This window comes from Corvus brachyrhynchos, unplaced genomic scaffold (genome assembly GCF_000691975.1).
Source record: "Corvus brachyrhynchos isolate BGI_N302 unplaced genomic scaffold, ASM69197v1 scaffold229, whole genome shotgun sequence".
NCBI classification, from domain to species: domain Eukaryota; kingdom Metazoa; phylum Chordata; class Aves; order Passeriformes; family Corvidae; genus Corvus; species Corvus brachyrhynchos.
The window spans coordinates 7,073,481-7,096,937 of NW_008240042.1; positions in this window are offsets into that span (position 1 = coordinate 7,073,481).

Here is a 23,457-nt window from a genome sequence, read left to right on the forward strand (position 1 = left end):
TTCAGCAGGGAGATTTAAACGGGGTCCTGCTTCAGGTGAGAAGAAGCCTTTGGGGCTTGCTTTTGGGCTAACTCATAGGAGAGTTACTCTTCTATCACTTGAGGGCTGCTGTGGCCTGACCAAAGGAGGACAAGAAAAGGCTTGGTATTTTCTTCTTTCTCTTGGTCTGCAGGTGCAGTTGTACTATTTTTTCCATTTATCCTGTGGAAAAAAGGTCTGGCTAAGTAGAACAGCTCTGGCATTTATTTGTCCTGTGCTTATTAAGTCCTCTAACAAATCTGAGATGGAACAAAACAGAATGATCGCTCTTGGAAGAAATATGTCACGTTTTTTCAGCTTGAGATGCCTGGAAAAAGTCAGGACATCTGTTTGATTCCAATTTATACTGAGATGAAGTTCTTTTTAAATTTGTTTGCTATTGTTTTTAGTAGAAATTGAGTTTTAGTACTGTTTCTTTAAGGGCTCTAATGTTTTGATTACTGTCTTCTTTTCCTACCCTTACAAGTCTGTGATTCTTTACCAGCAACACATGGCTACATCATGAGTTTTCAATTAACAATCTATGCCAGCTGAAAAAGATGTTACTTTAATTCCCTCTTATGCAGGAGAAGTGTTTTCTGTGAGCTGTGTGGTGGGTAGTCAGAGCAGATTGTGCTTGTGCCTAGACACATTTGTGCCCTCTGCAAGTGAGGGCCAAGGAGGAGATGTGAGAGAGCTGGGAAGAGGCCCCCTATGACTGCTCTCAGCATCCAGAAGCTACAGCTTCAAGAAGTCGAGTGCTTTTCCTCCCTGCTCTCAAAGTGTTTCTTTCAAAGGCTAAAGCAGCAGTGTAAAGGTAAGTCTAGAGTGATGAAGAGAAAATAGCTTCTTTAGCTGAGCAGAAAGGGAATAAGGACGAGATGGTGAGTTTCCCTGTTTTGCCTGGACTGGGTTGTAACTGCGGAACAAAGACTACAGCAAATAGCCAGCCTTTCTGAAAGACAATTTTGCGTTTATTTATCTGTATAAAGTAGTTGTCAGTTTGGAGCATTTACAGGCTTGTGCTTATATTCTGTACAGTTGTTAAATTGGTAGACTGGGGAGATGTGAAATTTCATACTATATTCTCAATAATTCATAATATTCCAGTTATCATAATATCTAATTAGGAAAATACAAAATTAAAATGCATTCTTATCTAGGAAGAGAATACAAGAATACAAAAACAAAGTAGAAAAAAACCCAAACAGTGAGAAGTGTTGCCCCTTAACATCTTAGCTCTATAAACTGCTTTTGAAATACAAGAGATAAATCTAGGTATTGGAAAGTCAGCTTAGAGAACAGCTGTGCATTAAGAGATGTCTAAGCTCCTTTCTCTGCAGAAGCAATTAGAAGCCTTTCCCATGAAGTTAATACTATTAATATAGCTACAGTAGGTTTGAAAGTCTGGATCTGGAAAAAGAAGTGCTTTGTGTCTCTGCAACTACTTGTTGATCAAACAAATAATCCCAAGACAAAGTAGTGGTGAATTCACATGTTTTGGATCACAGGTATTTTAACTGTTCTCATACCCTGTAATGCACAGGAATGAGAAGCTGGCTATTCCTTGATTCAGTTCTGTACCTACACAAAGTATGTTTGCTATGCAGAAGGTATACATGCATAGATTCTTGTATTTCTTTGTATGCATCAACACACAAAATATTCAAACAAAGGTGTTTGCCCCAGGGTCTCCTTACCTAACTCGTGACTGCTTCCTGCAGAAGAGCTCTCCCAGCATTCAGGGCTTTGATGGATTTCTTTTCCCTTCCATGCTTCATTTGTTCTCCGTCCCCAGGGTGGGGGCAGTGGGTGATGAAGTCTAAAATGAAGGATGTGTGCGGCTTTCTGAACATGCTTTTGCAGAAAACTGACAATGAGAGGATGCTTGCTAACTCTCCCTAAACTTCTCTCAACTTCCTCCTTACTGTTCTGTATTTTGGACATGCAATGCTACTATTAACCTTTGTTTTAAAGATAGATTGTTTTGGATAATGAAACTTCCTGTTCCTGGAAATTAGATGAATGATGTAGAATACTACACCGAGGGTAAAAGGGGGTGTTTTCTGCTGAGATTTGTATGATAGTGATGGAAATTCTTATTTAGCAGATTTCATTTCTAGTAATAAAGGGGTCGATATTACCTATTATGCCTTTTTGGGAAGTTATTGCTCTCTTACAAGATTATTTCTGCCGAGATATTTTGAAATACAGCTTACTGCCAAAGCAAAAACAGAACTTACAGAATACATGAAAACAGTTCCTCTGTGTTAGTGTTTACAGGCAGGTGCCACCTTTTTTCTTTCCAAGGATATGTGAGGTCTAAGAAATCAGCAAATAAAGCGTCACAGTGCTTGTCTTCCTATATTCTGCCATGGACTTCTCAGATCTCAGAATTACTGTATTGCTGTGTTGTTGTTGCTCAAAGGCAAAGTTGCACTAGACCCTACCAGGCAGGGAATCTGGATGGGTTTTTTTCCCCCTAGTGATTTCAATTTTAGCTTCTGAGCTGCTTCAGAAAATTACTAACTCATTTAAAAATTCTGGGCAGCTTACTGTGTATAATGTTAGCCACTCACACTTGTTATGCTATGGTCTACTTTCCACAGAAGTGTTTTTTTACCCTAACAGATTGATGATTGACAAAATTAAATATATACATGTGAGTATAATTATTGGGTCCCACTATTTTAAGGTGACTTTCATGAGATGACAGCCTCATTGGAAAGAAAAGATAGAGTTAAAAAAAAGACCACTTGTTTTATTGTCTTCATTTGAAGCCTGTGGATCTACAGTCAGAAAGAAAAAATCAAATCCATATATCATGGAAGTTGTACCCAGGGAGTGATTACTTCAGTGTTCCTGAAAATTGAGGGCTTGCCACATGAATCCAAGGGGTTTCTGATGCCAGAAAACTTGCCTCTTAGCCCCTTCAGAGCACAGGGAATGTAAGTTGGGGACACACATTGCCACTGCTGCCAGGCTGCCCTTTTGGAGGCTGGAAGGGAATTTAGGTAGGAGCTAAGCAGCAAACATGAGATTCTCCTACCAGGTGGCTGGGCATTTTGATGATGCTGGCTCTAAAAATCAAACTCTTTGTGTCAGGTGATAAACAGTTCATAAAATTGAATATCAAATATCTGTCTGTGATAGTGATTTTTTTTAGGCTAATATATGAGAAGATATTCTCTGTAGCTACAGGAAAAGAGGAAATGAAGTGCTAGACTTGAATTATGGCTGTGAATGTATTTTGTGTATTCTGTATACTAAGAGGAAGAGGCCTTTGCCAATCTTAATGTAAAATTTTGACCTGGAGTGAATGTAAGTGATTCTTGGGAGAGCCTCTCTGCAATCTATGTAACTATCAATGGATTAGGTTAGAGCTTTTCTTTAGACTCTGCTCAGATATTTTGTCCTTTGACTTGATAAGTCAACATAGAAAGATTTAAGCACTAAAAATATGATCTTTTTATCAATTAGACTTATTTGGTACAATTAATGAGCTCAGTGAGCTCTCTAAGTTTTCACATTGTGAAAATTTTTCCATTCGGTGATGGATCTGTTTTCCTGGGGTTTTCTCATTTCCATCTCCCTTCTCCTGCAGAAAACATAGATTGCTTTCCCACCCCATCCCCCAGCCTATTGCTTATTAAATGCAACATCAAAAATGAATAGCATAAGGGTTGAAGTATTCTGAGTAATCAAGAAAGCTAATTATGAATTTTAGCATTTACTTTTAAGAGCAATTACTCATTGGAACAAAGATGCCTGGAGAAAAAAGAAAGGATTTTTCTTCATTTGACGTATTTAGATCTGGATATATGTTTTACCATTCAAGCAAAAGCTAATTTTAATGTAGACATTTCTAGATTAGATTTTAATCTAGTCTAGTAAAGTAAGTAAGCTTATACAAGGCATTTATAATAACACCTCTTAGGTAGTGAATTTAGAACTATCAGTGATAACATTTTGCTCTTTGATCAGTGACAGTAACCACCAGATTGCACTCTTGGAGAAGGATTAAATGCTGTTTCCTGTTCTAACGAAAATATTTGTCAGAGAGGTGTAATCCGCTACTGTGGTCAGTCAAAGCTCATAAAAACCAATTATCTGTACTCAAGATTCAACAGGAAAAATTATCATATGAGATGGCTTTGGCTAACACAGGAGGCTTTCTGAGCTTGGGAACTAAAGGCTTTGTTACAAACTTTGAATTACGTTTTGCAGTTCAGAAAGGATGATTTAACTGTGTTGCCTGGTTGAAATATTTTACTATTCCTGGGCCCTATCTGGGCAAAAATACTTTTTTTTTTTTTTTTTTATTGCTGTGAAATCCTGTTCATCAGTGAGTATCTGACAGCTAAGATGGGGTGATGGGTATTTTAAGGATATTTGGTGTTTGTCCCTGTGGAATGAGATGCAAAATCTCCTTTGTGTCATGTCGGCACTGCCGTGCGTCACCTTGTCACTACGCTATTTCATGTGCTGCTGACCTCTCTGAGAGTGGGCAGAGGAGATTCAGTGCTGAAATTCCCCATGTCCTTCAGTCTGTGCCACTGCTGTGACAGCTTTGTGGAGACGGAGGACTTGAGGAGCAGATCTTGAGCTACAGGATGTGAAAATGATTTAGTTTTCTTTTGTGTAGACAAAATGCGCAATTTCTCTGCACGTTTCTATCCAGCAATGCAGCCAGGCTCAGGGTGATTATTTTTGTGCTTCTTTTCTATACTGAATACCATCTGCTACTGAATGAACTGTATTAAGGAAATTTTTGGTTTATCACATGTTTAGCTGATAACATGTAGGGTTAGAGCTGACACAGTCCTCTATTGACTAATTTCTGAATGTATCAGGTAAGAGTGAAATAAATCCAAGTCATCTAAATGCATATTTAGTGAGAGCTGCAAGAAACTTCCTACTCCTGTATGATAGGCTGGAGCAGACTTGGGAAGAAGCTGAGTGTACTTTGGCAGAAGGGATGTAGCAGGTGCCTAGAGCACTTCTTCCTTTTTAATACTGTTGCCTGAAGCAGAGAATTATTTCAAGTGCAACATAGGTTCCCATTGATAAAGTAGATTGCCACTGGACCCAAGCATTTCTTACAAACCTAGTTCTTCCCTGCCCCATGTATCTCAGTTGCAGACACAAAGCACCATCCAAAACCAATCCCCCCCCGCTTTGGTCTCTAACACAAACATGATTTCTGTAACACAAACAAAAACTTAGCTTCTGTAAACATAGGTGATTCTGATAACACTCATCAGCAATGTGCGGGTACAGCGATTATAGGAAGAAGCAAGAAATGCTGTAGACTTGCATCTTCTTTGTCCAACCTCCTCCCATGCAGCATCCTGATGCTGACAGTCTGTCTGCCAGTGTCTGTCTGCGTCTGTTTCAAGCTGCCTCGTGTTGCTGGAGATCTGAGGGACAGCCTCTGGCTACGCCAGGGGTCATGCTTGAGGCAGAGCTGTTGTACAGACTCCAAGCTTGGTCTCTGGGAGAGCCCTGGGAAGTCTGATATGATAAAGATGCAGTTTTAATTTATTTTTTTTTTAACCTCCTTGGAGAGTGTTGGCAGTCAGATTGCTCTGCGAAGTCCGGGAATGACTGACGTTGGTAAAGAGGAGACTTCTGTTCAAACAGTGAGGTTTTCTAGCCTCACCATGATGTTCTCAGACTTGGGCAAGTCCAGAGCCAGGCAGCTCAGGTTGGCTTACCCTGGGCTTGCTCTTGTGAGTCAGTACTTTATCCAGGGCTCTGCATCTGACAGTACAGTTGTTCAGTTCGGTTTTTCCTGCCAAACTGCCTTGCAGTGGTCTCATGGCAGAGGTGGAGTGGGCACGTCCAGAATTACCTATTGCTAGTGGGCACAGGGACTTCCAGACCTCCTATGTGCAATAGATACAAATGAAACTGCTCAGTAGTTGACAATAAACAAAAATGAACTGGGGAAAAACCAAATTAGACTCAATTTTGTATCTTCCAACTCCGGGTAACACTTTCAAGGTGTTTTTATACCATTACTTCAACTTTTTCAGTCTGTATGGTGGGATATTTCCAACCCATTAGCATGTGGGACTACCTGAATTAGTACCATGGTGATCTAAACCTTGGCTGTTTTTCTCTTAGGCCACTTCCTACCTGAAAAGAGTAAAACCAGAGGAATTTTACTTTGTACTGTTACTTTAATTCAATCAATGCGAAATTGCCTGTCACAGAATTATTTTTAAACATGAGGCAGTATCTTTGCCCAACTATAAAGAGAAGTAAGAGTACCCCAAGTCCATGAAAACTGCTGCCAGACCAGGGCTCTGGACTCTTTTTTGTGCTTGTAACCACGAATCACCCTGCAGCCATCTGCACCCATCAGCTCATTTTTATAAGTTTAAAATGGAGTGTAAATCGGTTAAGTGAGATACAGGTCCATCTTCTTATGTGCTTGGAATAACAATAGAAGCAGTTGACTGAATTTTCTGTGGATAACCTTGGTCTCATTTACATACGTTCTCTATTGGCAATTGCTGCTCTGCTTTGCTAAAAAGATGAAATACAAAAATGCCCTGTCAAGTGTCATCTGATTTACAATGGTACATGAACTAAGACAAACTGTGGGCTTTATGAAAAGCAGAATACTGAGTAGAATGAATCCCAAGGATAAGCATTCACTTGTTTTGTGAATTTTATATCTAAATCATAAATAAGGCATAACAATTTAAATTTCCCTTCTGAATTAATCTGATATGGCTCTGAAAGAGTACTGATAGTTATGATCTTTTTTCCACCCAGTCCCTACATGAGCACTGTCTTCATTGCCCTTTGTGCTGTGCAATTACCTACCGGCATTAATTGCTGCACTCTTAAAATAGTTTACCATGAATTCACACATCCTGTGATTTGCTTATGTGGTCAATCCAGAGGCAGCTACAAGAAATATCTGATTATGTTTGAGCCCTTAAGTGCACACAGCTATTGACAGTGTATTTTAATGCACATATTACTATTGATGTTTATTAAATTGTAGTTAAGTTCTGCAATTAATTTTTATTATTACTAACTTTACATTAGCTTTCTGCATACCTCAGATATTCACAATAAATACATATAGATGAATAGTCATCTGGAAAAAAATTAAGGCTTGAGCTTTCAGCAATATTACTTTAGAGGAATTATGGAAACACTTGTCTTTTTTTTTTTTTTAACTAATGTGTGTGCAACATTTTACTATTTAACAGACATGCAGATTAAAAAGAAAATTCTGGCACGAGATACAGCCCTGCTCATCATGAGCTGGTATCTGCAAGATTATTTTTTTTTAATGTGGATAAAACAGTAGACAGAAGCAGCAGCTATTTAAGATTATTTGAGGTTTGCTGGGCAATAAAGCTCACAGGGAAAGGAGTTACATTAAGTGCTAAGGGAAATATGGCTGGTACTTGAACTTTGCTAATGAGGCAATTGTTTAAAACGTGGAGGCCAACGCTAAAGCAGCAGTAAATTGGCAAAGAAGATGCAAACAAAAACCAAGACATTTAGTACAGCTTCTGTATTTGTAAGTCAGAATACAAAGCAGCTCCTACTTTGTTCGGGAATGGGAGGAGATAGCAGGGCTTTGTTTTTCCTGCAGTTATTCCTGCTCGTTCCAGGCAGGCATAAAGGATGCTTATTGGGCTGGGCTAAGGGGAGTTGATAAAGATAGAAATCGTGGAGACTCGGAAACTACCATCACCACCTGGGATCTGCAGTAGAAGCCAAGGGCAGGTTTGTGTCTGAGAACCTCAAATGTCAGGGAAAACTGAATGAAGGATGTCATGTCTCTTGCTCCCTCTAAGCGCCAGCTGAGTCAGTCTGACTGGTACAGTATTGGAAGCACCGAGAATAATCTCAGTTGTTTAAGTTATTCTTGTATAGACTGAGGAAGCCTGTGTATAATGTAATCATGCTGTTGATTTAAAGGAAAAGATGAAACACCATTCTGAGATTCTTCTTGCATCTGCCCGAGCATTTTTCAAATAAAAAAAAATCTGCAGTGTCTTTCTTCTTAATTTCCTCATGCTTCTTCATTTGCATGTCAAATAAAACCTCCCTGACTAATTTTGATGACACTGCGAGTGTTTAGCTCTCAAGACAATCAGTGTAAGTTGTCACATGTTATCAGATAACCACTGACAAACTACCTAACCATGTGCTTCACAGTCTAATGTGTAACGATTTTTCTCATGAAATTAAGAAAATTCGAGACCACTACAAAACTGTGTCTTTTGTTTGGGAACACATTATGTGCAGTGCTGGAAAATGAGAGTCGGGTCAGGTAATGTGACTGAGAGCTTCCTTCTCCCTCTGCCCCTAAGGCCTATTTAGCCTTGAGACATTTACCATATGCCACAGATTATTTTAACTATGACGACTCCATATCTTTATGGATATGGAGCTACCACTGGGCTTTCACTATTACTGGACTTTCAAGGTTATTTTTCTGAACCAGTCTAAGAATTATGCTGAAGTTGCAGACATGTCAATCTTGATCTTAGCACTGTTTTTCCTTTTTATTTTTTTTTCTCCATGAATAAATTTAACAGCCATTTGTTACCTTGCAGTGTGAACTTGAGGCAGAGAGAGCAGAGAGTGTGCATGGATATATTGCCTGGCAGGGGGTATGTCTTCCTTTAAACTATGGGAAACACAGATATTGCATTTTCATATTAGGCACATTGAGCTTTAGAGCTTAGTTTCCAGTCAGTTATCCTACTTGGTGAAGTGAAGCGATCCATACTAAAGGTATTTTTCAGCAATATCTCAGCAAATGTCATAGAAACCACCTCTTTACTGTTGGTAATTATTTTTCCCAGTGGAATGACATCCCGGTCTTATATGACAAAACAATAGGAAGGTGCAAAATTGGCCTTGTCAACTCTGATAGACTTGATTGAATGCACAGCAACAAAGAATAACTAAGTATATATGCTTTCTTTTCCTGGGATATTTTTGGTTTGTATCATAAGACATAATTTCACTTTTCTCTACATTGTGGTTAGCACAAAGAGGGAAATATCTCAGATGTGCAATGCTATTATTAGATGTTACCTATAAACATGGGTTTGCATTAGTTTGATGCGCTGGTATAGTATTTGTTAGAAAATTTTTTTCCCCCCTAAGAAAGACATGGTCAGAAAAGACCATAAATGGGATTTGAGTGTGCGTGTTGTATATCATTTAACAAGGAATGAGAAAGATGAAAGGTCATGTACAAGTTTTACCTCATTTAAAAGGTAAGCTTGAACTGCTTCTTAAAGGCCCCTCCTTAAGGTTTGGTAACAAAAAAACTACCAGAGCGAGAGCTTTTTCTCTGGGTCGTTCCCAGGATTTTCTGAAGGGCCTCCTTGTCTTGCTCCTCACTTGTCTGAGCGTGGGGTCGCTTCCCTGTGGCTGGAGGGCTCATGGAAAGCCTGTCACGTGGGACAGGAGTATTCCGCAGCCATCTAGCTCCAGTACTCACAGGGTCTCATTGCCTTTATCCCCCAGCTGAAGAGGTGCCAGGGAACAACTGAAAAATAATGTAAAACGTTTGCCAACATGCTGCTGTCGTTGTGTGAATAGAATGCTGAGCTTTGTGTTGCACATACACCTCTTCTCCCTGTCGATAAAAAATTATTTGGGTGCTAAAAACTTGCTGGCTGACTGGTGTGAGAGCATTGCTTAACGGCTCCTACCCACAGATGCTGGATTTTTGCCTTTTGTTTGGATGCAAATAAACTTGAAATCCGGCAGAGGACCACCATGAAATTTTGTTTTGAGGGTTTGCCTCAGGTGCTGGCTTCAACCTGCACCTCAGGGTGAAGGAAGAAGCAGGACAGTGAGAAATTGTGCACAGACACCTCGTATCGGGTGGGTGCCTGGAGGAGGTGGCAAGCACTGAGAACCCATCAGGGCAAAGCAGCCCTTCAGCCCCTTGGGTGAGCAGGACCCTTCTCTCCTCTGCCCCCAAGCACCTGGCTGTGCACTCAGCCTGGCCTCTCCCACGGGGATGAGAGGCGTGCCAGTCAAAGGGATGGTGTTCACTTTCCCAGCAGGTGGATGAACTTGAATGTCTGGTTCTGTCCTGGTTCACACAGTCTGTTCGCTGAAGAGATCAAAGCATATTTATTTCTGGTACAAGACTTGATACAGATTCCTGTGGCTGTGTGTAAGCAGAGCACAGATGGACTCTCTAACCATCGCAACAACCCCAGCTCCACCAAGATGGCAACACCCCTCACCACACCTTTTGGGAAAACAGTCTTTATCTAGTGGACCAACCTTCTCTACCAATTAGTTTGTAATGGTCAAAGACATCAAATTCTCTTGAATATCTGTTATTTTTAATGGAGGTTTTATGGAGTAAGTAATCTCAGATTTTCAGGCATCCATGTGAAACAGTTGTGAAACAAGATGATCAACAGACTCATTTAATGTTATGCCATAAAGCATGGCTTGATTCAGCTTTGAGTTTCAGCTGTGTCTAGCTGTAGTTATAACCCAGCAGTGAATCACTACCCCTTGGTCACTGACCCTTTTGGCATTGCTTGGGATCTGTGACTAGGAAAAAAAGTTTATGTCAAAGTTAGAAATTTCCTGTCCCTTGGTCCTAACCCATTGCAACTAATTATCTGTGTACCTACCATTCTGATGTTCAAATAGTTTTATTTGTTCATTTTTTTACTTTCCTAAGAATTTTTACCAGCTTGTGAAGAGGCTTGTTAGTTCACAGCCTACCCCTCCACAGCTCTCTACCACATCACAAGCTATGTCATGTGTTAGGGTGACTGGCACTGAGTCATACTTTCTTTTACTGTACCTGTATTTTTTTTCTGCCATAATCAACTTTACTCATATTCTTTCCTGCCTTTTCTTTATTCAAGTAATAATTCACATGCTAATGGGATTTTGTTTGAGCCTGTTTCTAGAAGAGTACCTCTTCGCTGAAGTTTGTCCATACTTTCCATTGTAAAGATCTGTTTAGATTGGAGATTTTAAATTTTTTTTCCAACAGCTGACATAGGTAATCAGCAAGCAGTGTGCTTCTTAAAATCCCTTGTGAAAAACTGAGTAGGATGCCTGTACTATTTGCAGCAGTTTACCAGAGATAAAAGCAATGTTAGAGCTCTCATGCTAAAGCCACTTTTCTCTCCTTTGCCTCATTTTTATCTGGCAATTCCCCTTTGACAGGGGCTGATTTGACATCTTAGAAGGTCCACAGACAAATGCCTGTCATGGTTAAGATGCTCCAGTGTGCTGCAGGGCTTGCAAAGTAGCCAGCGTGCCCAGCACCACCATCTTGGGATTTACACCTGTGTCTCAACACTCACTGTGTATTCAGCATTCAGGCCTCAGCTGGGCATCCAGGCTCCTTTGAAGAAAGGTTAAGAAAGTCAGAGAAAGGTATCCTTTCAAACCAGGAAAGCCCATATTGCTTGTAACTGCTAGGAAATGAACGTGAAAAGAAAGAACTGGAGTTTATGTATGTGCCACTCTCCTCTTCCTTTGGGTTCCAAAGTGTGACCCTTTTCTGGGGGTTTATTCCAAAATGTGGCATCAGTTAGACATATCTTTGAATTGCCCTGCTTTGAGCAGGGTTTGTACCAGGTGTCTTCCTGAGATCACTTCTGACCTAAATAATTGCTGCCTAGGGGCAACTGGGTGGAGGGACATAGCACAACATTGCCTGGTTTCCAGTGACTTGTGATTAAAGCAGCAGCATGTGAGAGACCCAAGTTCACGTTCCTGTCCTGCCTGTTTCACAAAAACACGAATCCTTATGTTGTACTTCCCAAGGGGCTATTCTGACAAACAGGTTAATAGATACTCTGGAGGGCTGAGGTTTCCTTTGGTTTCTTTGTCTGGAGGAGTTTACCTAGAGAAAGAGACAACTGGATGCTGGCTCCATAGGTTACTGCAATTCCCTGCAGCTGCAAAAGACTGGGATAATAAATGTGGAGTTATTTATGAAGTGTACACAGGGAAAAACAGAAACCAGCTTTTAGGTTAGTGTGCTTACGTGAATGTCAGACAGCTGAGTTGAGGGGGATCTGAATGTGGTTCTCTGGCTCCACTGCACTAGTAGATGTTTTGGTATTTGCTGTGCCTTCAAAACTTTCTAGCTCTTTGGGGAACATCCCTGTGTATGCTGTAACCTGCATATCAATGTCAAAACCATGTTTACAAACCACAGTAGCAGCCAGCCACTACTGAGGCAGCAGCAATCAGCAGTAATCCCTGAACGAATCTAAAAGGTGCCCTCCTTTTTCCTGGCAAATCTCACCCTTGGCATGACTGCCACGAGGCCCAGGAGGCTTTCTGCCTGGTTTTGCTTTGGTTTTTTTTAAGAAAGAAAGTCTGATTCTGCAGCATCAGGAAACTTCCTTCTATACATAGTGCAATTATGGACACAAATGCAGTTTACAACCAGTGCTGAATATCATCTTTTCTTTAAATGCCTGGTGAATACTAGAATCTGAGTTTCTAGAAATTTGTGCTGCAGTAAGTCAGAGCATATTCCCACAATATGGTAAGATCGATCCAGGTAATTCTATGTAAAACTCTGAACTTCTAGACATGTGCACACATGAAATTCCATTGATGTAATGGGCTTTCTACTGCAAAAGAAAATGTTTGGTTTGGATTTTTTTTCCCCTCTGGCTTGCAGGAGTAGAATATTTCAGTATGCATTAAGAATTATGCACCTCAATCATAAATCAATTGACTGGTTTATGTGAAATGTAAAACTGGTATTTTCAGGTATTTCATTAGAATAGAAAGAACTGTTCTGCAAGAATAGCTTCAGCCCTCAGCCCAACTTACATGCTTAGCTAGATTAATATGAGTGGAATTGAAATAAGTGAGTCTGGATCAAGTCCAAGTCAAAATTAGACTGCAATGAACCCTACATTGAAGTCAAAGGTAATTTTCCAATTGATTTTGGTAGATACAGGATGTCAGAGACAAGAAAGATGGTGAAAAACCTGATATTTCCATTATCAGTGCTGTGTTGAGGATATATGAGCTTCAGGTTTTGCCACCTATTTGCTGCGCAGGACATGGGGAAGATGCAGGAGGCAGTCTGGGAGAAAATGATTGACCCAAGGATTTAAGGGCTGAAACTCTTGAAGGCAGCATCCTCCTAGTAGGCTAGTGATGGAACTCAAGACTCTAGAGCAAAACTGGCTATTCTAGGAATACGCTGTTAAATACCTGATGGCTCTTCTGGTGAAACAACCTAGGTATTTCCACACTAAAGCACACCCCGTGGCATTATTTCTCTCTCTGTGGAGAGAACCTGCACAAGGTCCTTTCAGATAATTGGGTTGCTGGGTTTTTTCACACTAATTAAACAGAAAATGTTTTGAAGTGAAGTCAGTCATTCTCCCTGGCACGTTGCCATATGGAGTGGTGCAGGGGCAGATGCACTCACAGCTCTCTTCACCAGCTACAGTGTACAGCAATTGGTAGGAAAACGACTCAGTGGAAAATGGCCTGCTCTGTGGAGATGTAAGTAATAGCAACATTAGACCAATAAAAATCAACCGTGTGATTTTTATGTGCAGCTGTAATTATTTTCCACTAAAGGAGGTGCAGGAGGAGTACAAAGCCTGCGACTCCCATTGCTAGCAGCCTGCCTAGCAGAACGCCTGCCTCCTCCTCACTGCCTCTCACAGACACACATCAAACAATTGCATTAGCACTTCTGCTGCCTTTCTTCTCCCACCCTCTTTTTTCACACTACTTAAGAGCTAAAGCAGAGTGGTGTTGATAGTTGAGCCTAACAGTGAGTTTTGTTTGAACACAGCTTATCCTATCAATGATAATTCAGAAATTTCTACACGCATTTTGAAGGCAAGTTTAAGTAATTTTTAAAGATGCATTTCTCCATTCGCAAATAGTAAATAATTTGGTCTGTTTAGCGCTTCTGAAAGCGTGTCTTTGTGAAAAAGCTTGCTGTGGAAAGTTGGAATAGGATAAAATTCTGCCTCTAATCACAGAAATGGGCTCTATGTAATTGTGCATTTACAATATGTAGAGTTCTAAAAGACATTTTTCTATTTTTATGCCTTTTTTAAAATTAAAAAGCCATTGTTACAGAAGAACAAATTGTAATATTTCATCTTTATTGCTGCTTTTACTACTGTGGGAGCGATTTTAAGGAATGGCAGTTCAGTAACTCTAGGTGCTTTCTGCAGACAACTGCTTTTTTTTTTTTCCTTGACATGTTTTTAACAGTTTTTGGATCAGGCCCCAAATATGTGTAATTAGCTTTTTATAAAAGCTATTAAAGTGTAATTGTCCTCCCATCTGGATTTTATGTTCTGGCTACTAATGCTACAGATGCTTTAAAATATATAGCTCCAAGCCCTGCTCTGATCCTATTAGCTAAGGCCTAAATTCCATTTTCTTTTTTTTTTTCTTTTGAAGAGGCATGGAGAAATCGTTAGGATTTTAAATATATGTACTCACCTCACATAGTGGATGATGAGTTTAGTACTGTGGTTATAGATAATTCACCTAGTGATATGACTCCAGTGCTGCTCCTACTAGGACCCTTGCCATCAAGTTCAGCATATACAAGTTTGTGCTCTTCACTTATGTATTAGCAAAATAAACGCACGTTTGCTCATCGGCTTCCATAGCAAGATTTCTCTTTGCCTGAGCCAGTGTTTCTTCAAGGTCAAGTGTTGTGGTCTTATAGAATCAAATGATGGTCATAATTTCTAAATGAAGTCTGTGGGCATAATTTGGTATTTTGAGCGGTCCCACTTTTGTAAGAGGAAATACAGACTCAAAAGAAAGTGTAATCTTGAAAAGCCCGTCCATTTCAGATGGAATATTTGTGGAAGTCTGTAGGAGTTCGTATCCAATTTCTGGTATTTTAATAGGATTTAGGTCCCTAGCTCCTATATGCTCTGCAGAATCTCTGACTTATTTACTCCCCAAGATTTGCAAGGAAGAGCAGAATCCTGCTGGGCTAAACCACAGACCTAGTTACAATTTCTGCATGAAAGAATCCTCTATATATCACTTCAAACACAGGATCTGGTCACAGCACAGAAACCACAGGTTTGTGTATAAATGTCCTATACCTACATTGTAGAAAAAAAAAAAATTGTCCTGCTATAGTGTTTTGTTTTGTTGTTGTTTTTTTTTTAATCATCATTTAATGAACAGAAGTAAAATGTCCTATACCTACATTGTAGTCCTATACCTACATTGTCCTGCTATAGTGTTTTGTTTTGTTTTGTTTTTTTTTTTTTTTTAATCATCATTTAATGAACAGAAGTATTTAATAACGGGTTTTTTTCCAATATTAATTCAGTATCTTGGAATTAACTAAAGGACACACGATTCCTCAGGTTTTGTGGCAGGTATACAAATGTTTATTGAAGAAAGAAGCATTTAGGGACATAAATCCATGCTGCTTGTTGAGGCATAACTTACTGTTGCCCTTGGGAAAGGAAAAACACACTGCACTTCTGTGTGTGTGTGTTAATGAACACATATTTAATATACTGGCATGTTTTACTTGCTGCAACACTCAGGTTTTCGTTTTCCATAGTTATTTAATGTCAGCTCAAATGACACTATGGTCTAGGTGCAGATGTGTTAAAGCAATCTGAAAAACTGAACACTAAATAGAGGTAGTAAGAAATATCTGTGCTTATTTCATAACTATTCTCTACATGTGTGTCAGAAGGATCCTATTTATTATCCGTATATGGTTCAAAGATTTTCATGATAAATACATAAGTATGCTCAGGGGAAGAGTAAATAGGGACATGAAAGTCAGAAAATGTGATGTGAATTATTGGCGCTATATATTAGTGAAATAAGTTTTGTGTTTTAAACAGTTCAATTATTTGCCTGTGAAGGGTATCTATTTGGCAATGTTTGGGCATTACTGAACTCCACAAAATTCTGGTACCTTTCTATATGCATCCTCTATGCTTCTGCATTTGCTAAAGCTTTTGAAATCCACACTACTGAAAATGTGTCTGTTTAATGGCAGTTATCACATTTATGTGACTATAAATAGCATAAATTAAGAAATTACCCAGGATGAAGTTAACAGGCCTTTCTGGTGTCATCCTTCAGGTTATTTAAACTGATCACCAACCGGAGAGAAACTTCCACAGGAGAACTGCAGTAGGGAGCTGGTGTCTTTTGCTGAACACCAGACTTGTCCTGTTAACATAGATCCTCTTTTCCAGATGCATGTTTCCTAGGAAGGAATATGTGGTTTAGGGACCTGAGCCAAAATATGAGCCTGTTCAAATATTCAGTGCATGAGGCAACACTCAGCATTTCTATATTTGGGGAAGTGTGCTGATCTTTTTCTCATACTGAGTATGGTAGAGCTATACATCACAAGTGCTTGTGATGTTCATAAAAATAATACTGTGCAATAATAGAGTATGCAATAGAGTAATAAATATCCTTTAGGATGTAAGACAAAGCCTAATAAATTCATTAAGAAGACTAGATTTCCAGCCCCTAGCAGCAGACCTTGCACTTAAATCAAAATCACAACATGCACTTGTCCATCTTTGATAGAGACTTGGAAACAGACTTGAAAATGAGATGTCTGAATAAAGAAAATGCCCTTGCTTCCATAAATACTAAGTATGAAGCCAGGCATAATAGACATGAATGCGAAAATGGAGGCATCTTAGCACATCTTTGTGTCTGTTTGATTGCACATTGTGAGGCCTGGTGGCTCAATGCCTTCTCTCCTTGAGCCTTGCGATCACGCCAGCCTATGCAGTGGCTGATGAAGCAAACCTGTCCAGGCTGTAATAGAAACCTGAAGTGAAATGCAAGGCACCAACCTCTTTTAGACTTGGGTGCCAAATTGGAAATTTCCATGCAAATGCTGCTCTGTAGAAATGCAATTTCACATTTACATAGAACCTGCCTGAGACTACATCATTGGTGGCAGCAAATACCAAGTAAGGGTGGTGCTGTGGAAAGGGCAACGAGGTCAGGCTTAAATAAAAAGCTGAGAAAGCTTTTTATTTTAAAAAAAAATTTTTTTTTCCTTTTCTGTTTTTCCTTTTTTTCCCCTCTAACCCCAGCTCAGCAAGGGGCTGCCAATGCAATACTCTCACGTTATTTTAGTCCCATATGTCCATTCTCCAGCTGCAGCCTCAGACAGGGCACAAGAATGTGCACACTGATTATTCAGCCACACCATGCTGCAATAGTCCATAAACAATCTGCCTGCTGGATTTAAAAAAAAAAAAAAAAAAAAACCAAAACTTTGATATTTTTTTTTTTTTTAAGTCTAAAATGCTTTAATTTTAACTTGGGCAGATCTTTACTGTTGTATTGTTATTTGAGGTCTGCCACAGGTTGGTTTGTGTGACTACTAAAGATGTAAAAACTGTTTTTTCCTGTGCTTGGGGAAATATGGAGTTGGTGTTTTCTGCAAAGACCAAATCCTTTGCCTTCCTGAAAAAGCAACGGTGACTATCCAAGTACAGCTTTTCAAATTCTTGCCAATGTGACCACTGCATGGTAGATAGAGAGATAATGCATGATAGAACTCAGAAGTTGTGTACTTATTTCTAGTTTAGCTGTTTATAGGTAGATTCCTACTCCTGAAGACCAAGCTGAAAGGCTGTGTTGAAGAACATCAGTAACTGAATGAGCTTACATGTTTTTCTGGGTGTTGCCAAGATGCTGGTTATTGATCATACAAGCCAGTTGAATAATATAAAATTCATGACACATTCTTCTGATTTTGGCATTAGTTCTTATTCTTTGAACAATATTGGAAAGTTTACCTAGATTTTCTTACTAGGAGACAACTTTATTTTTTTTAATTTACCAAGCTAAAGGAGTAGAGAAACAAATGTTCTCTCTTCTCTAAATTCATTATCAGTTGATAGGCACATGAAGAATATGGGCACTTCAGGGGAGAAATTAGAAGTACAGCAGTAGAAGTGAAAAGAAGATATTTGGGAAGGTAGTGCTGGAAAGCTGGCTTTGCTCTGCCTGGGTGAATGGTACAGAGCAAATCCTGTGGTATGGAGTGTCTGCAGCAGCTGCAATAATAGATTAAGGGCCCTGAAGCCCATCTGTGCTGGAAGCCTTTCCAGTAACTGGTCTTTTAGGTGTTATTCTACATAATATGTGCGTACCTTATATGTTTTGGTGTATTTATGTTTATAGCTGGATATTCAACATTCCTCTGCATAATCCGAGATGATGTCTACCTTGTTTTTTTGGTCTCATTGGTGGGCTTTTGTCTGCAAACAGAGAAGCTGCTCCTCACTAAACACATGAGGAAAACTTTCATAATTCCATGCTAACTGAGCAATTTGAGGTGCTATTTTTGCCCAAGGCAAACTGAATTAATGAGACTTAAATGCAGAATTTGCTCAGCCCTCCCCCCCAGGTTCACTGGTACTGAAGAAAGCTCCTGCTGTGATGATGCATTGGAGTCACAGATACCATAAAATGCAGCACACATTATTCTTTTTTAATCCTCTACTTTCTGGTACCAAATACCACCCTCAGACTACGTTTTCAATGCTAGTACTCAATCTATTACAAATAGAAATACAGTTTTCCCTTTCAGCAGATTTCCTTCCTTTTCCTATTTTGTACAATGGATAAGTAACAAGGCTGGAAAGAATGCTTGTCAACTTCAATTTTTCCAAACATGTAAATGTTATAAGAAACAATCTTTAAAAAAATCCCTAGACAAACCAAAATATTTCCATGATTTAAGCAAGATTACAAAGATGAAGAGATTAATTTACAAATAAACCCTGGTAGCCTGGAGAATCAAAATATTTTGTCATTGGGACCCTCCAAGTGAAAGAGTTCAGAAAGAAAAGTAAAACTGAATTCATGCAGACTTCTGTTGTTCAAATAAAAAGGCACAGAAAGACAAGGCAGCCATTGAAGGCTTTTTTTAGCTGCTGTTTGTGAAAATACAATGCTCAAGTCCTTTGGAGTCCTTTGGATTTATGTATCCATGTGGAGCTTTGGGGATTACAATGGAGAACCAGAAGTTTGCTCACCTGCTTCAGGATTAGACCCTCAGCCAGTGTGCACAGATTTTACTGGGGAAATACCCCTCTGCATTTAGAAGCATTATTTTCTTCACCAAGACAGTTTATCCAGTGCAACACTAAAATAAATAAACAAAACTTCATTCTCCAGTTATGGCATATTTTTCTATGGAAATGTAAACAATCTTTACCACTAATCTAATTTATTTGAATATCAGAGCTGATAAGATTTTTTATGCTTTTGATTATACTGATAACAGTAAAGCAAGAAACTTGCATATTGACAGTGTTTGAAATGAGATTAACTAGAAAAATATATTCACAAAGCTGGTTTGTTAAAGAGAAATCTTTTTGCTGCACTTCTGCGGTAGTTACACGTTCATCCAGCAATAAGCAATGATAATACCTGCATTAACTCTTTGAAAGGAAATAGTAAAGCCAAAATAGATGAACTGAGCTGTTCTAACAGACTAAACAAGAAGAAAAGTACAGGTATGGGGATTCATCCTTTTTTAGTGCCAAACTGGAGATTTTTCAAAGATAAATCCATGTCAGTTATCTCACCACTGGGAGTCAAATAACCTTTCTTTGTTCAATTTATTAAACTGAATTTTGAAGTGTAAGGAGCATTTATCTTTTTGAACAAGTAGAAATTCTACATTTCTAGTTGTAATTGTTCTTTCTGGCCTCAGTAGTGAAGGTGGTTATAGTTTTAGAAAGTGGTGTCATTTTTGCCATTAGTGCTGAGGGAGCCAAGAGACAGAGTATAAATCAATTTACAGCGTGTTTACAAGCGGGGAACAAAATGCATGAACTTTAATTCAAAAACTGCTTCAGATTATTATTATTTTATGATTAGCTAAAGTGGATTTCAACCTCTTCTGAGATCTCAGTGTTAGCATTATAAAATTCATAGCTTTTAACAAACCAACTGATTTCAGTATTTATTCAGTACATTACATACACAGCAGGGGAAGGTCACTCGAATACCTCTTGCCCCAAAGGTGTAAGTGGGTATGATCATCTGCAATACAAAACCAATACATATTGATTAGCCTGACATTGCTTCACTGAACAGATGTCCCTTGAGAGTGGAAGCAATTTAGTATGGGAGGCCTCCTTTGTCCTCTCCCCTGATGGTAAGGTAAGCCAGGACCTGACCAGCGTGCTTCATGCTTTCTATGGTATGACAACACCCCTAATGCCAACCTGGCTCAAACAATGCTGTAAGAGAAAACCCTTTAGTGAAGTCCATACATCCCCTGGACCTTCCAAGAAGCCTCAGCCTACCCCAGTGCCAAGGTGAGGTTGTTCTTGCAGCCTGTGGTCATGAGTCACTGCTTGGCATACTTAGCTGAACTCCAGAACTGGTTCCTTTCAGGGTCATAAAATGCTCTTACAAAACAGAAATTAATCTGTTTTACCCCACAAAGACTGTTTGTAGCCCTGGCCAGACCCAAAATCCATGCAGTTAGGCTCACTTAGGCACACAACCACTGCATCTCTGGTAGATTGAATAAGGAAGACTAGTGCTTCTCTGTGCCCAAAGACTTCTCTCGAGAGTAATGAAATGCCTGTTTGGTGAAGGGCTGAGGCCTTGAAGGTTACACAGGGATGCATGCTCAACCCTGATGGACATAGCTATTGAAACCAATTTGGTCTCACGTCTCAGCTTCCCCTGTGCCTATGATGGATCCATATATGCGGAAACAAAACTAAGGGATGAAAGTGAAAAACATTCATCCCTCATTTTTTGGAAGAAGGTGGCATCAAGCATGGGGATAATGTGAAATCCTTGGTCAGGCAACAAGAAATAAATGCAGAGATAATACCAAGAGCAGACAGATGATGCAAGTGAATCAGACATACCAGTTGTAGTGACTTCATGACACGTATCTCAGTCAATGAGAATGTCTTGTTCCTGGTGAACCTGCACCTCTGAATCTGAAGTTTCTTTTTAAGACTTTGTTGTGCTAGCAAAACCTAATGAAGATTTTCATGAAACACCCTGTCGTAGCCTCAAGGCGAGGCTTTCTGCTGAAGTCACCAGGGCCACACCAGTAGGAAACCAGAGGGAAAAGAGACTCAGGTTATGTGTGCTTGGGCAGATCTGGGGTGTGGTGACCACAAGTGTTCCTCCTCTACTAACTCCCATAGCTATCTGCTGGGGCCTCAGTTAGCAAGTCTACTTCCAAACAGGCATTGCTCAATACTTAAGCTTATGACAATGTTTAGGCTTTTTTTTTTGTCCCTCCAAATCCCTAGAATGCAGTTTAATGTTGGAAAAGGTGACATTGTTCCATATAACCTCTACCTGCTGTCTCTCTTGTTTGTCTGTCTGTGTTGCTGGGCTGATCAAAGCCTTGACAGCTTCACTGGAAGCTTCACCTGTGAGAGCGTCTGAAGTTCTGGTTAATCACAGGGGCTTACCTTCCAGGGGAATGGCAGTAAAGAGAGCCGATAGAAACCGGAGAGCCAGAGCTAACCATTAGGAGGTTCTGCAAATCTTCTGCTGAATACAAGGATGAAGGAGGGTGGGGAGATGTTGTTCAAAAATCATGCAAGACTCTTAGGAAAGAAGCCTGATTCAGCAAAACACAGATTCCTCTGCCTCTATGTTTAAGGCTGTCTCGTCTTAACAAAGTGGCTAAGCAGGCCCATAATTTTACTTATGACAAATACCCCCATCTTCATTGAGATGACTCATGCCCATGCAGTTGCTTATACACTTTGCAGGTTGTGAGCCACCTCTTAGTAAAGTGATCTCATTACTGCATGCTCTTGTTTGAAATTCCCAAATTGTGAAGGTAGGTACTTTCAATAATGAACACTCTTGGGGCTGTGTTACATGAGATCTTTTGCCTTTTAAATGCAGATGACAGGTTACTAAAAATGTTTCTCTCCATGGAGCATTTTTTGCAGTGCTGCATATGCCAAACTTTCCTTTGTGACTGTAAAATATTTTATCTGGTTTAGGTTTATTATCTGACCCAAGAAGAAACAGAAATGCCTTCAGATTTGGTTATTACATTTCATTGAACAATCTTGTGAACACATTGAACAGATTGACAGTTATATTCAAACATAATTAGGTATGGCGAACTGACTTTGAAAGTTTACTTTTGTAAAGATGTATTTACTAGCATTCAGTTCCTTTCATACCAAGTATAACATTGACTTCTGCACTCACACAATTCTTATTCAGAATTTCAGTGGAATTTCATTGTTGCTGTTAAGTTGTAGCTGCATTTTGTTCAAATCTGTTTTACTCAAAATTCTTCAAAACTCTTTGACTCCATTCTGGATCTGCATTTTTCTGCATAAGCCTAACAGTTGAAATTTCTTTGGGTTCTTCAGTTGCAGAATTGGCACTGATGTTACAGAATGAACACACTTTATTCCTGTTCAGATTGAAGTCTGCAAAGTCAATGTGTTTCTTTAGTGACAGGAGTTGTATGTGTGTTATTCTTTGGTATGAGAGGATAGGGCACATAGCTGCAGCCTGTCACTTTTGAGTCATCACTCACTTTACTCAAATGTTCTTAATGAGGCAGGGTAGTTCACTTTGGTGGGTGATACAGGAGGGATCCTGTATAAATTGGCAAGCATAAACAGGGTATGAAAACTTAGTCATGTTCCTTAAGTATTAGTCACAGAGAACACAGTTATTTATCTGCTTTACCTAATCCTTCTGAATTGAAAAAGGAACTTAATTCATTGCATCTGAACGCCATGTAATTGACCTCTGCCCTCACCCGATATTCCAGGGAAATCATTACTGCTCCTACAGCGATGCAGCCGAGACTTGTCTTAAAGACCTGCTTCTTAAACGTCGTTTCCTTGTTCCCTCCCCAGGACGAGAAATTCGCCGGGATGGCCATGCAGCAACTGGGAAATAACTACAAAACACATCTCTGAAAAAGAGGACGAGGAAGTGAAATCAGAGGGCTCCGCCGCCCTCCGGGAAAGGGAAAAAATACGTACAAATCCCTGAGCAGATGGTGAGTATAAACACAGCGGAGCGGAGCTGAATTTCTCCCGGTGGGGAACTCGGACTTTCTCCTCTACGCTGCTCGCCTCTCGGCCGAGGAAGCCGGGGGGAAGCTCTCTGCCCGGGGACACACGGACACGGACAGACACATGGACAGACAGGGGACGCGCACACACAGCCGGCCCACCCGCACAGACGGGGACACGCTCATCATCCCTCGCACACGTAGAGACCGCGGCGGCCCCGCTCCGCGCCGCGGGGACCCGCGCCCCGCACCGGCACACGCGCGGAAGCGCCGCCCCGGACCGCCCCCGCATCCCTCCCTCCTCTCCTCCCGCCCTCCCTGCTCCCCGCCCGCCGCGCACATACACACACACACGCACACACACTGGCCGCAACATGACG